The 15,983-nt window shown below is 44.7% G+C and overlaps 1 pseudogene; it reads right to left on the reverse strand.

Annotated features, from left to right (window-relative positions):
- Positions 1–7,510: 7,510 nt before the first annotated feature.
- On the reverse strand, positions 7,511–8,844 carry LOC105743741 (annotated as a pseudogene).
- Between the last annotated feature and the right edge of the window lie 7,139 nt (positions 8,845–15,983).

Here is a 15,983-nt window from a genome sequence, read left to right on the forward strand (position 1 = left end):
TCCTGCCGGCGCAGGGTAGCAGGAAACTCTCCGCACACTCACCAGACCTGGGCTAGGACTGGGTCTGGGGGCTCCCAGAACTCGGCAGAAAATCCTACTCGGCGGGCGGGGTGGGGGAGGCCGAGAAATTTATTTTTTAAAAAACCAGATAATTTAAGTGAAAAATATTGAGCTGGAAGGCATGGTGGTGCTAAATTCATCCATGGTTTTGGACCTTCACTTTTTCTCCTATAAATGGCAAATACAGTACCTTCAGTCATGGCTCTTGTGCAGAGCCCACAAAGCGGTGCAAGCCAAATGCAACCTTGACAAAGCAGGAGTGCCAGCTGGGTGTTGGATTTAGAGCATTCACAGAACATCTGTCATGCATCGAGAATTTAACCACTGCATCCAGAGGCAGAGACACAAGGAGAGAAGATGCTGGCTTTGCACACTGTGATGATAAATGTTAGAACTGAGGCATATGGCTCTAGAAGGATATACCTGGTCCCCAGAGCCTTGTGCTGTGGCTCTTACCTTGGTCTCTGCTTCCTCAGTGCCACACATGAAGCAGCTCCTCGGCATGCCCTTCCGCTATACTAGTGCTGCCTTGCACCTGGCTAAGGGCCCAAACCCCTGCCACTATGAGCCAGCACTAATGTTTCATACTTCAAGGTTGCTTGTGTCTCAGGGGCAGAAAGTTGACCAACCCATAAGGGAAGGAATTAGTGTCCAAGGTCAGATAGCTTAGTTTTGGGACAAGTGGAATAAAGGCAATTTTTAGGTTTTCCTAGAAAGAGACAAGAAATTTGAGAATGAAAAAATATCTAATAGAATGAATACACTAGGTGGGAGGAGAAGTTATATAAAAGCAAAAGAAAGCAAATTAGCAACAGGAAAATAATGTAATGACAGGGATATGTCACGACCAGTCAGGAATAACTCTCCATGTGAATGGTCTCAATTCTCCAATCAAAAAACACAGATTGGCAAAATGGATCAAGTAACAAAATCCAGTGATATGTTGTATACAAGAAACATATTTAACCCCTGAAGAAATTCATAGCCTGATAGAGACCATTACCAAGCAGCTCTGAGAAGGATTAAAAATTAACCAGTTGGCTTTCTATGTTTGAGTCTGTCTTGGGCCTAGGCCCTTGGTCTAGAGACGGTCAGCAGAGTCATAGTAAGTGAATCCCTTTGAGTCACTGGTCCTGGATGAGGCCTGTAGTGGCCTGTGATGCCGTGACACCTCAAAGGACAAGACAAGGACACAGCTTAGGATTCCTGTCTCCAACCCCAATTAACTAGATAAAGACTGTAGCCATAGCCATCTCACTCCTGCGATGAAGGTCAACCCGGAAACAAGATAGTTCTCCTAAACTAACATTATTACTTGGAGAAGTTCTTGAATTGACTCCCAAGGTCATGCTCAGTTCTCATGCTTTGATTCTCCTGGAGCCCTAAAAATCATACCACTTGTCTCCTGTATTTAAGCCTTCACCATCCACTCAATTGGGAATGTGGGCCTCATCAGCCTACAATAATAGGCTCACAATTCAAGGACTAAAAACAATATTCCATGCAACTGGAACTTGAAAAAAGAAAAGCAGGTGTAGCTATCCTATTTTCAGACAAAGTACACTTAGAGCCAAACTGATTAGAAGAGGAAAAAGTCACTCCATATTGAGTAAAGGAACAATTCGACAGGACATGATACTACTTATAAACCTGTATGCACACAATAGGGTACACCTTACTTGTTATGTCCCTGATGGACATAAAATATCAGGTAAACATAAACTCAGTCATAGTGGGGAACTTCAATATACACCCTATTGTCACAAAGAGACAAGTTAAATAGACAAAAATCAACGAAGAAATACTTGAGGAAAGCATTTGTTGTAGGCAGGGTTTTCAAGAAAATAGGTCTAATACAGTACACATAATTTATAGAATTATAATATTCATCCAAAAGTCAAATGCAGAAGAGTGCAAGAGATCTGTCCATGCACTAGAGATCCAAAAAATACATGTGAGACCCTGGATCCTATAGCAATCTCTTATGCAAGTCTGTATCAAGCATCTACACTAGAAAAGCCCAAAGGCCAGTGGTGGAAGCTAGAAAGTCTGTGCCAGCGAGGTGAAGGATCTGTGCCACCAGCTGAGAGATCTGCACTGGAGCCAGGAAGTAACACCCAAGGGAAGGACCAGAGCTCCCTGATGAATACCACAGCCATTCTTGCAACAGCGAGGACTCGAGCTCCTCTGATAATGAGAGTAGTTGAGTTTATATTAGGAAAACCAGCATGAGAACTTTCTCCAGGAAAATTAACAGCATGCCATCTCATTTCATGCTATTGGCAAAAATCTTCAGGTAGGACTTCCACACCCAGAACCACACTGATTCAGTTCATCTGGATGTTACAAGTTGACCATTAGTTAATCCATCACAGCATGCAACCACATGAACTTAATAGATATCTACAGTGTTCCACTTCAAACAACACAATGCACATTCTTAGTACCACATGGAACTTTCCCTAAAATCAACCACATACTAGTCAACAAAGCATTCTTGTACAAACTCAAAACAATTGAAATTATATCATGCACATTATCAGACTATAATGCAATGAAACTAGAAACCACTATAAGAAAACCCTGAAATTCTGCAAACACATGGAAATTAAACAACACACTTTCAATAATCAATGCATTATAGAAGAGATTAAGGAAAAAATAAGGCAGTTCCTAGATCAAGACACTTATACCCATGTAAGCTACCAGAGTTTGTGAGATACAGATGATCGCTGTGAACGCCCATATCACAAAAACAAAGTAAACCCAAATAATGTAATAGTGTACCTCAAGGTCCTAGACAATTATAAAAAAGCAAGAACAATCCAAACCCAAAGTTAGTACAAGGAAGGAAGTTACAAAGGTCAGAGCATAAATTAATGAAATTGAAACTAGAAAAAAAAAATCAGTGCATAGAAGAGCTAGTTCTCAAAAGCATAGACAGAATAGGAAAATCCTTAGCCAAACTTACAAAAAAGGATGTAAGTCAATTCGATTAGAAGTGAAAACATAAAATTCAGAAGATAATTAGCAACTACTTTGCAAACTTGGATTAAAAAGAACTGGAGACTTCAGAAGAAATGGATAGGTTCCTTGACATATGTGAATTATCAAAACAGAACCAAGAATGTGTAAAAACCCTCAACAATCCAAAAACAGGCAGTGGAATAGAAACAGTAAGAAAAAAAGCACCCTACCAACTAAGAAAAGCTCAGATCTGGAAGGATTCACATGTTGAATTCGATAAAAACTTCAGGGAAGATCTAACACCAATATTTCTCATGCTCTTTAATGAAACTGAAAGGGAAGGTATATTCCCAAAGTCATTGTTGGAAATTACTAGTACCCAAATTCCAAAACCAGAGAAATATTTTACAAAAAGAGAACCATAGACCAATTTTTTTATGAATATACATAAAAAATTCTCACTGAGTGTGGTAGCACACACCTGTAATCCCAGCACTCAGGAGGCTGAGGCAATAAAGCGGTAGCTGTGAGTTTGGGCTACAAACTGAGTTCAAGGTCAACCTGGACTGCACAGAGAAACTAACTAAAAAAAAAAAAAAAAAAAAAAAGGAAAAGCAAAGCAAGAAAAAATTAAATAAAATAATGTTTTTCAACAAGATCCTATGATAAAGAACACAACAAACCATGAAAAGGATTATACATCATGACCAAGTGGTAACAGGCAAGGATGGTTCAACATATGCAAATAAATAAATATAATGTATCACATAAAGAAAAACATGGACAAAAAAATACACAATCATCTCAGTAGATGCAGAAAAATCCTCTGCCAAAATCCAGTATACATTCATAATAAAAAGCAGTGACCTTACCCCAATGTCATAAAATACACTTATGAAAAATATACTGCCATCATCATATTACATGCAGAAAAATTGAAATCCTTCTCCCTAAAATCAGGAAGAAGGGCCGAAGATATAGCTCCGTGATACAACATCTGCCTGGCAAGTTCAAGGTTATGAGTCTGATTCTTGGTACCACACACACAAAAAAATGATGAACAAATAAAGGATGTCCATTATCACCAACCCTGCTAAACAAAGAACTCAAACTGTTGCAGGAACAATTAAGAAACTATAAGAAATAAGAGGGATATGTATAGGAAAGGAAAAAGTCTAGTTATTATTTGTGGATGAAATTATATTCTACATAGATGACCCAAAAAAATTCACCAAAGACTTCTAGAATCAACAATCAATTTCAGCAGTGTAGCAAGGTACAAAATCAACACTCAAAAATCAACAGCATCCCTGTACAGCAATAAGGAAATGACCAAGAAAGAAATATCATTTACAATAGATGAAGAAAAATTGAATATTTAGGATTTAACCTAACTAAGGATGTTAAAGACTTATAAAGTGGAAGTTACAGTACCCTGGAAAAGGAGATCAGAGAGGACATCAGATGATGGTAAGGTGCCTCTTGTTTGTAGAAAGGCTGAATAAATGTAGTCAAAATGGCTGTACTTGCAAAACCGATGTACAGATTTAAAGCAATTCTTCATAGAATTGGAGAAAATAATCCTAGAATTCACATGGAACCAGAAGAGATCCAAAATAACTAAAGCAATCCTGGGTAAAAAGCAGAGGCTGAGGAGATAGCTCAGTTGTATAAGTGCCTGCCTGGCAAGCACAGGGTCTGAGTTTGCTCCCAGGAACCCCTCTCCAATAGTATAAAGCAGGAGACATCACAATCCCTGATTTTAACTTATATCACAAAGCTATAGTGACAAAACAACATGGTACAGGCACTGAAACAGACATGTAGATGAATGGAACAGAATAGAGGATGCATAAGCAACCCCAGGCAGATTCAACTATTTTATCCTTGGCAAAGGGACCAAAATGAACCACAAGAGGAAAGACAGTCAATTCAATAAATTATGCTTGGAAAATTAGCTATTCACAAAGTGAAGATTAAATCTAGACACATATCTCTCATCATGTACTAAACTAAAAGCGAAGTGTATCAAACACAAAAATGTTAAAGCAGAAACACTTAATCTGCTGGAAGTCAAAGAGGCAGACCTCTGGAAGTCATAGGGGCAGGCAAGGCCTTTCTGAGCCAAGGCTCAAATGCACAGGAAATCATACCATGAATCAAAAATAGGATTGTATCACATTAAAGTTTCTGCACAGCAAAAGAAACAACCAACAGAGTGAAGGGACAACCTACAGAATGGAAAAAAATTTTCTGTTCCTTAGAGAAAGGGCTACTATCTAGAACATAAAAAGCACTCAAAATATAAACCTCTAGAATAAAAGATCCAATAAGCAAAGTGTCAAGTAAAATGAGCAGACATTTCTCATAATATGAATGTAAGTGACTGATCAATACATAAAGAAATGTTTGACATCACTTGCCATTAGAGAAGTTCAAATAAAAACAACACTGAGATGCCATCTCACCACAGAAAGAAATGGCCATCATCAAGACATCAAGGGCCAGCCAAATAGCTCAGTGGATTAAAGTGCCTGCAAGCAGGTGCAGGGGTTGGGGGTTCGATTCCTGGGCCTGCTCTGCCGGCCCTGCCCTGGGGGTGCACTGAACGAGTGATTGAGACTGGATATGGTGGCACATGCTTGTAATTCCAGCTCTTGGGAGGCTGAAAACAGGAGGATCACTATGAGTCCAATCTAGTAGTGCAACCCTGAACATCCTATAGACCCTTCCCTAAGATAAAAAAAAAAAAGACATCAAATAATAGCAATTCTGGTGAGATTGTGAAGAGTAATGTACACTTCTACACTGCCAGCAAGATGTAAACGAGTACAACCACTATGGTGACCAGTGTGGAGAGTCCTCAAAAAACTAAAACTAGAAATTCCATTCAACCCAGTGATTCCTCCTCTAGGTATCTTTCCAAAGTGTTAAAGACATCACATTAAAGTGATGTACGCATAGTCACACGTATAGCAGCACAACTCATAATAGCTAAGTCTTGGAAACAACCTATATGTCCATCAACAGATGAATAGATAAAGGCTTTGGGTTATTCACACACAATGAAGTTCATCTCTGCTATAAAGAAAAAGAAACTTGATTCATTTGTGTTAAAACGAATGTATCAAAAAAATAAAGAATATACTAAATAGTAAAAAGGTAAAATGAATGTATCTTGTGACTATAATTTTAAGTGAAATATGTAGGACACACTAGCTAAAACATTTCATGTCTTCTCTTACCTGAGAAACCTGAAATATAAATAATAATACAAAAATCGGATAATAGGAAGTAAGGAAAGAGACTTTCCTCAAATGGAAAGGGGATTAAGAGATAGAGGAACATGGATGGAGTACAGGGGAAAAATTAAAATATGCAGTCAGGATGGAATTGTAGGAAAGAGAGTGTAAAAAATTAAGATGAGTTGTGTACATCCCAATGTGGGAAAGAGGGTATAAAGAATTCAGATGAATTGTGTACATGTCACAATGAAATTACTAAGTACTGCAAGCATGTATTAATTAGAAAGAACACTAAGACATTTCACTAAAATTGCATAATATAATACAGTAGCTAATGGATTCTGGCTATTTAAATATAAATTAATTAAAATAAAATTAAAAATTCAGTTCCTCAGCCATACTCAAGGGCTCAGTAATCACCTGTGTTAGTGAAGACCGTAATGAATGGTACAGATGTAATTCACTGCCAGCATCACAGAGAGTTCTGCAAGACAGTGCTGCCCCCAAAAAATTATAAGAAAGAAAGAAGCCGCAACTGTTTGCTTAGAAACCCAGAGGTTTAATGGACTTTGATGACTGCTTTAGCATGAAGGTCTCAAGTACCATTTCATGAATCCTTTGCTGTAAGATAGGAAAATTCACTCATTCATTCATTCATTCATTCATTCATTCATTTGTGCATTCACACATGCTTATTGAGTACCTATCATTTCCCAGGGCCCATATTATATATCTACAGATAGAAAGAGGAATAGAGAGACACAACTGTGCCTCAAGGAGCTCACAATATGAAGGAGGTGATGATGTTTTTGAGTGGTAATAAAGAAGGAGAGTTACATATTAGGGAAAGGGGATGTTATGATTTGTGTCTAGTTGCCCCCCAAAGTTTCATGCAGTCATGGGGCAGATTCTAGAGTTTGTGATTAATTCATGATCTAATGCAGGGATTATGGGTGTGAGTGCTACACCTCCCCTGGGGTGGGTAATCTGCATACAATACAAGGAAGGGAAATAGGCTTTCATGCTGCCGCTGCCCCTCCCTTTGCTCTTTGCTGTCTTCCCTGCCATGAATGGCTGTCCTCTACCACGTGCCACTCTACCTTGGAGCCAGCTGAGTATGGACTGAAACCTCTACTAACTGTGAGTTAAATAAACCTTTCCTTCCTTAATTTTGGATGTCAAGTATTTTGTCTTAGCAATGAGACAAAAGTAATCAAGACAAGGGGAAGGAAAGCGTCTCACCATGGACACATGGTCAACATCTGCAGCTTCTCCCACTTCCAAAGTGGCTTCAGCCGGGTCTCCAGGATGAACTCATTTCGGCATAGCTCACAACAGCATGCATCAGAGCTCTTGATCCACTGCAGCAAGTAGGCATGGTGCACAAAGTTTAGGCCGCCCGTGCAGGGTCACGGTGTGACCAGTGGGCTCTCATCATCACCCTCACAGTGGCAGATCCTGCATGTGTTCCCAGAGGTGGATGTGAGGAATGCTGAGGGACACTTCTCAGACAGGGGAGAGGGGCAATCCAGGTCACTGTCCTCCATGGAGCAGAGGGGTGCCGGCATCACTACGCTCTTCAGCCTGGCAGATGCACTGTCCTCGAAGACATAATCATCACCCATCTCGTCTGAGCAGAAGCCCATGCTCCCCACCAGCCCACTGGAAGAGGGGGTGGCATGCAGGTGGGCAGCATGGACTTCCAGCTCGTGGAATTGATGCAGGCTGCTGGTGTTTGAGCCGCAGGACAGTGAAAGCAGGTAGCGGAGCAGGTACCAGCTCCTGGGGGTGGCCTCACCATCCACCTCCCAGAGGGGGCCATGGTCACCCCTCCTGCTGGCCCTCACTTCTGAGGCAGCTGGCCAGGGTGCAGCAAAGGATGGGATACATGCGTATTTGGAGTGGACAAGAGGAGTGCAGCTCAGCACTCTCAGCTCCTTAAGGAGGACTTTGCTGGTCTTGAGACTGGGGCCGGGGACAGAGCCAGCTTCCCCTCGGAGCAGGTTCTCTCCATAAAGCATGTGCTCTCTAGGCTGTCCTGGGCCTTTGCCCCCACATCACTCAAGGACTCAGAGAACTTCAGGGCTCTTCTAGCCTTGGTGCTCTTGACAGGCTTCCAGGCCTCAGTGCATTCTGGCCCTGAGGAGTTTCTCTTGGTCCCCTGCAGTGTGTCTTTACAGACAACTGTCACAGTGAGTCTGGTGTCAGAGAACTCTGGCAGGGAGGAGCTTTCAAGATAACAGCAGATTGCACAGGACAGTGTTGACAAAACTCAGAGAACACTGTGCTGGAACTGCAGATGTCCTGGTTGGACGGCGTGATAGAAGTGTGAGAGAAGGCCGACACTGGAGCCGATGAGGATGGAGGACTCCCAGTCATGGACCATGGTCCCAGCAAGCCAGGCCACTGTTCAGTCATTCTTAGAAATGCTGCTCGAATGACTCATGGAATGTCCCAAAGTCTTCTCATTCTGTTCTTCCCTCTCCTTTTCTTTGGTCTTGCTCCAGTAGACCTTAGCAGAAGCAGTCTCCTGGGATGGAATGGCAGAGATCTGGTGCAGTGGCGTGCTCATCCCAGCTGCCTTGGAGCCAGCTAAGTAGGGACTGGAACCTCCACTAACTGTAAGTTAAATAAACCTTTCCTTCCTTAATTCTGGATGTCACGTATTTTGTCTTAGCAATGAGACAAAAGTAATCAAGACAGTAATCCAGTCCCCCTCTCTACAGAAGACAGCCTTCACTGCTAGAGTCATCTTGGGTCATGGGCCTCAAGCTCTTCTTGGCCCCGCAGTGCTGGTCTCTGCAGCTTTCAGCTGTCTAGAGACTTGAGTCCAGAATAAAGGGCCAGGGAACAGCTTGAATCTGCCGGGGGCTAGGCTGGGCCACACTCCCTCCCGGCCACGCTAGCACTCGCACCCCTGCTTGGCCTGGTCCATGCAAGTCGCCACCCCCTACTCCACCAGCCACCCGTTGCAGGCCACACATCCAGGCCACAGCTCTTGAGTAACAGTGTGGGGCTGGCCTGGGCCACAGTGGGGTGTGAGGACATGGCTGAGCCACAGGAGTTGCTCAGGAAAGTGCCCAGCTCACAGCCAAAGAGCTGCCCTGGGGCCCCTTACTCTTTTCTTTAATAGAGAAACCTAATTTGATATTTTTAAGTGATAGAAAGCTTTGCTTTGAATCCAGGTAGGTTCAAGCAGAAATCATAAATCTTTCATACCAAGAGAGATGCCAGCTCTCCCGTTCAGGCTGGAGGACATGGCATATTGTCAGAAGGAAGAGCCTTTGTAAAGGAAGGGCAGGAGCTAATCTGCATGCCACCTATGAGCTAATATACATGCCAGGTAAACTGTGAGAGCTTTGGGATACGATAACAGTGCTGCAAAGGACAGGAGAGGACCCTGTCTACTGAACAACAGGTAAGTGGTGATGGAGCAGACTTTGAAGCAGGAGCCCAGGGCCAACCTCCAGGAGGGATGGCGGGCTGCTCACAAGAAGATGAGATACCTGCAGGTGCTGCAAGGTGAGGCGAAGGCAGGCACATCAACTTGTTATCTCTCTGGGCCCAGAATTCTGTGCAGACATGTGTGGCATCCACTTCCTGGAGCACGGAATGTTTGGTTCTATGAAAAAGATGCACCCGTCCCACCTCCAAGGGGAGTGTGACTTCTCCTTAAGAACCATGTGTGAGTCCTCAGCTCTAGTCGCAGGTGATGACAGAGGCAGCCCTCTACACCACACAGGGCAGCCTTCAGGGCTTGCACTGAAGACTCAGCCTGCCGGCCTCCTCCCTTTCACATTTACCCTCAGAGTGCAGGCCCCTGTGCACCTGCACTTCCTTACCTGAGGCCTGGGGCTGAGCCCCACACACACCTTCACCAAGGAGGCCTCCTTAAGGTCAAGAGGGCAAACCTTGCAGATCCTCTTCCCCACCAGCCTTAGCGCCCACTGCTCTGCCAACCCCAGCCCTTCCCTCTGAAGCTCTCTCCAACCGCAGGTCCATGCAAGCGCCAGAGCTTGTGTGAGCTCAAGGTCGGCTGGCCACTTCACTGGATCGAGAAAGGCCTAGGAAATTAGAACAGCACACTGCTGAGTGTGACTTCAGGGCATTTCCAGAGACCATTGGCATGTGGGACAGCAGCCAGATGTGGGGATGGACCTTGGGTGTGGGTGGCACCAGCCTCTGGGCAGGGCTGGGAGATGGAGCTAGAGAGGAATGAGGAAAGGAGCTGTCAGGGTGCCCTCATGGTCTCTGTCTCTCTCTGCCTCTGTTCTCCCACCCCAGCTCCCCTTTCCATGGCCTACATGCTGTGCTGAGCACCCTTCCTCTGTGCGCCCTTGGCCTCAATGTTTCTGCCTTACATCAGGCCTGCAGCATTGAAACAAGGCCCCCATTGACTGAAACCTCTGAAACCTTGAGCCAAAATGAAGCTTATTCCCTTACTTGGATCCTCTCAGGTTTCTTGTCACAGCAATGAGAACCTAGGTCAGAACCTCTCATCAGTGAGATGACCCCACCCCATGCCAACCCTCCCTCCAGCCCTGCATCACACCATAGAAGGAGATGGACAGGAAGAGGCAATTGGCACTTCCAGGCTTCAGTCCTTCTCCCAACTCTGCTGAGCCCCCGCCATCCCTGGGTAAGCTTGCCCTGACTCCAGCTGGCCCTTCTCTCAGGCTGGGAGAATCTTTGCAATAAGCAGACAACAAGCCTCTCGTCCCTCGGGAGCTCCAGATCTGAATTGCTCAGCATTACATAACCACTAAGGGGCCATGCAGGACCAAAGCTTCCCAAGTGCCTGGACAGTGCTTTGTTAGTACACAGTATCTGTCCAATCCCCTTTACAAGCCAGCAGTGGGGCCATCATTGCCATTTTACACGTGAGAAGTCTCATTCCTGGAAAGCACTGGTGCCAGGACATGGGGTGAGACCTAGTAGCCTGCCCTGTGTACCATCCCACACCACCACCCCGAGAGCCACAAGCCCCATGACTACCTGTGAAGTCCCCTCTTCTCTAGCTCCTGGAGAAGACGGCCACCAATACCCAGCAACAGGGCTGTGTATACCTTGGGGTTCTCTTTCACCCCAAGGAAGAGATCGTCCTTCAGCCCTTTCTGGGTGTGCTCACACATGCAGTCAAAGTAGCACCGCTTCTTCAGCTGCCTCTTGCGGTATTCGCTGACATTGAGAAAGTCAGTGTAGGACACTGTTGTGCTCAGGGTTTGCAAGGGAATAGATTTAATATAGGACACATAATTTATAGGATGATTTTATAATACTGACCCAAAAAGTCAAATGCAGAAGAATGCAAGGGATCTGCTCATCCACAACAGAACCAAAGAATTCAGCTGAGGAGGATCTAGATTTTTTTTTTTTTTCGGAACCGGGGATTGAGCTCAGGCCCTTGCACTTGTCAGGGAAGCGCTTATTCCACTGAGCCATCTCCGTGGCCCCTGAGGACCTGGATCTTGTAGCAGTCCTGAACCAGCCCAGCTGCAATTCTTCCATGTGTCCTGTGGGAGGCCTAGAGCCCACGATAATGTCTCATGTGAGACTGTATCAAGTATCTGCACTGGGAAGGCCCAAAGATCAGTGGTGAAAGCTAGAAAGTCTGCGCCAGCGGGATGGGAGCTGGGCCACCAAGCTGAGAGTTGTGCACTAGAACCAGGAAGTGGTGCCCAGTGTACAGACCAGAGCTCCCCTGGAGAGAACCACAGTATCTTCAGTGACCAGGAGGACTCGAGCTTCTCTGATGATGAGAACAGCTGAGTTCATATTAGGAACAGCTTGGTGACAAGCCTCACCAACAGCCCACCCTCTCGCCTCCAGGTCTCCATGCATGCCATGAGCAGCAATCCTCAGGTGGGCTTCCACACCCAGCGCCATTCTGACTCAGTTTACCTGGGTGTTTCAAGCTGCCCATTAGGCAATCCAGCACAGATACTGTCAGTTGCTGTCCTGTGTTCCTGCCCAGGATGCAGAGCTCCATCCCGGATCAAGGTGAGAGGACCACAGGGAGTGGAATCCAAATGATGGGATTGGTGCTTTGCACAATTTGAGGGGATGAATCTCAAAGACAGCAGCTTCCACAGGTGCTCTGAGAAAAAGTCCCCTTCTCTCAAATGGGAAAGGTGACCCATGGCCCCATTTTCTAGATCATTCCACTCCATTCAGAACAGTCAAATGGGCACCATTCGGTTCATTGCTCTGCACTCAATTGAAATAGTCTTCCCCTAGAGGCTTAGTTTGGTCCTAACCTCACACACATCTTCCGTGCCTGTAATTATCCGCTTATTAGTGACTAAATATCTGTAACACAGAAAGGGAGAGATAATAATGCAAAACTTCCAAGCAAGATAAGATGTCAAAATCATTTCTGCTTAGTTTGGAGACTACTGTCCTAGAAATTATAAGTTTATACAATGTACAATCTTGGCCCACACTGCTCCTGTGCCTCCCCAGGTGCTGGGGTCTCAATGCCCAATATGAAGCTGTTCCCTTGACCAAGTGGCAGGATGCAGGGGGCTGGCTGGGGACAGCACCCATGCAGAGGTCTGTGGTCATTTTTTTTGTTTCCCAGAGGGACAAAGTTAGACATGGTACAGAAAAAGTGTGAGAGTGGAGAGTTGTTGGGCCATCTGAGGAGATGAATGCCGTTCTTACAGGATTCCAGTGAGTTCTTAGGACCGTGCGTGGTTAAGGAAGCCAGCTTTCCTGCTAGTGGCTGTCCTGTGCTCATCCTGAGGTCCAGGCAGATGGCGTGATGTCTCTAGGGCTCATGTATATGGCCCACAAGGTGATTCCACCACATCTGAAAGGCTTTGGGCTTCCTGGAAATTACATCCTCTGTGGAGGAAGGATGGAGGAGCACAGGAATCGTGCCGTGCCAGTGAGCCAGGTGGGCGAAGAGGGGTCGTTCTGGTTTAAGACAGCATCTGTGCTGCCCCTCCCACATCCGTCTCTGTTCCCCAGGGAGAGGGCTTTAAAATGAAAAAGTCAGTAGGAATGAACAGACTCACTGTGTCTCTCAATTTTCCCCTCCCGCAGCATTCGTGCTGACTTCCCCTGGTTCACAGGGGTGAACTTCACCAATGCTCTTGCCCCAGTGGTGGCTTCAAAGGCACTGATCTTGATGTGGGTGGGCAGCAGACCGCTGAGCAGGAAGCCAGAATTAGGGCTGGACATCTCGTACCTGCCTAGAGCAAGGCCTGTGGCACACTTCCAGGAGAATGATTTTTGCATCAGACAGTCCATGGGCTTGACGGGAAGAGGAGCAGGAGGAAAGAAAAAGGAGCAGGAGGAGGAGGAGGAGAAGAAGAAGAAGCAGATTTTGTTTCACAGCTTCCAGTTGGCAATGCTATCTTAAAATTGTAAGGAAAGTGAAACCCATGGGATGCAAAGGGGATGGGAGAGCGCGCCCCGGAAGAGTCAGGCGACTGCACCTGATGTCTCTCCTTCATCTTAATGTCATTTCTTTGGCTTGAATGTGGTTTGTGTCCTGCTAGGCTCTATTATGGTTGAAGGTGTGGTCTCCAGAGTGGCAGCAGCAGAAGAGCCCATGGGGAGTCCCCAGGTCACTGGGCACACAAGGCTGGTCCTGTGTGACTCCCTCCGCAGATCTCCTAAGATGCATGCCATCCAAGGAACAGCTGAGGCCCACATCTCTGTCCTCTCTTGCATGCTCTTGCTTGGGATGTGACCCCTGTCCTCCATGTGCTCTTGCAATGATCTGTGTCCACCATTGTCTACTGCCACCACCAGGAGACAGACCAAGAAGGCCACCAGCGGGGGCCTTTGCACCTCCAAAACTAATTTTATCTGAAAGCAATGAATAGCACGAATGAACCATAAATGACACTTCTGAGAAAATCAGAAAGAAAATGAAGGTAGATCGGTTAGTAGGTAATATTAAAGAATTATTGTGAGACTTTTGGGTACAATGGTGGTCCTGTGTGTGTTTCTAAATGTCATTACTCCTTTTTTTAGAAGTAAATACTTGAATGTTTATGATTAAAATGATTTTTTAGAAAAATACCGAGAAGGGGAATAGCTGGCTTGAATGGGACCTCCAATCCTAGCTTCTGAGGAATCTCCATACTGATTTCCATAACAATTGTACCAGCCTGTACTCTCACCAACAAGGAGAAGAGTTCCTTTTTCCCCACAGCCTTTCCAGCATTTGTTTTGGTTGATTTTTTGATGATAGCTGTTCTTTCTGGCATAAGATGGTATCTCAGCATCGTTTTAATTTTCATCTCTTGAATGACCAATGATGTTGAACAATTTTTCATATATTTATTTGCCATTTCTATCTCTTAATTTGTGAAGTATATATTCATCTCAGATGCCCATTTTTGGATAGAGTCTTTGAACTTTGGAGGTTTGATTTTTTAAAAAATTATTTATATGGGATCTGCCAAAATAGCTCAGCGGATTAAAGCACCTGCAAGCAGGTGCAGGGACTGGGGGGTTTACTCCCCAGACCTGCCGTGCTGGCCCTGCACCCAGGGTGCACTGAGATGGCAATTGAGACTGGGTGTGGTGGCACACGCCTGTAATCCCAGCTGTTGGGAGGCTGTAAACAGGAGGATCACTATGAGTCAGATCTAGTAGTGAGACCCTGAAGACCTTGTAGATCCTTCCCTAAAATACAAAAAATAAAATACAATAAAATAATAATTCTCATATGTCCTCTGTAGGAGTCCACATGTTTATGTCTGGCAATCTGAACAACTAATCTGAAGATGGCATCACGTAGTACAGCAACCATTGTTGAATTTCTGTTACTTTGTTTAGTGAAATCTTACATCATTTCTAACATTGTTTTTTTTCTATCACTATTTTTCATTCATTAAAAATAAAAAATTAGAATGATTATTAAAAAGTACAAGAGTTGAGTACCCTAGAAGGGATTCAGACAAAGGCAGCCACTTCCACAGCTTCTGAGATGACAACCAAGGGAACAACTGCTGAGCATCAGTGTCGTGCATGCCCAGGAATCTAAGATGACACATTTGGAACCTAAAATGCGCCAGTCTGTTTCAAACTCTCTGGCCTAGTTTCCAAACTACTTAATGATGAACTAAAAAAAAGAAATTTCCAGATTGTAACTATGTGTACTTCATTAAAATAATAGCCTTGCTTTGTATTTAGGATGCAGATGTTAAAGAGGCGAGAAGGCTGGAGGGGAGACCTAGACCTAGGATTGCTCTCCAAAGCTCTGCATTCTCCGCTGTCTCCTGCCGTGCAACCCCGGGAAGGATTCTCTCTCTTGGCACCTCAGGATCCTTTCTGGCAGAACAGGAACTGTTGTCTGGGCCTGGTCTGCCCAACAAGTGGTTGGAAAAGAATAAGTCTCACTGAGGTATGTAATGTAGGATGAAATTCAACATTTATTTTAGTCTTTGGAAGTCTCCCCAGTTGTAATGAAACATATCAAACAAAACTAAGGTCCAGAGTGTGTCTACATTGCCTCTTCTCAAAAGGGGTTAAGGGAATGGATAGAGATACCTGACGTGCTGTTGGGCCAGGTAGCTTGGTAAACAAAGGCCTGAATCCCTCTTATCTCGCTGCGTCCTGCTCTTGCTCAAGGTACTGCAGTTCCACTTTGCCCTGATTTTGGAAAACAACTCCCACCAGAGATATTTGTCAGCAAAAAGTCAAAGAATGCTAACAGCCTCCGGTCCCCTGACTTATTAGGGGTCAGTTCAG

The sequence above is a fragment of the Octodon degus genome, unplaced genomic scaffold (genome assembly GCF_000260255.1).
Source record: "Octodon degus isolate 3935 unplaced genomic scaffold, OctDeg1.0 scaffold00162, whole genome shotgun sequence".
Classification (NCBI taxonomy): Eukaryota; Metazoa; Chordata; class Mammalia; order Rodentia; family Octodontidae; genus Octodon; species Octodon degus.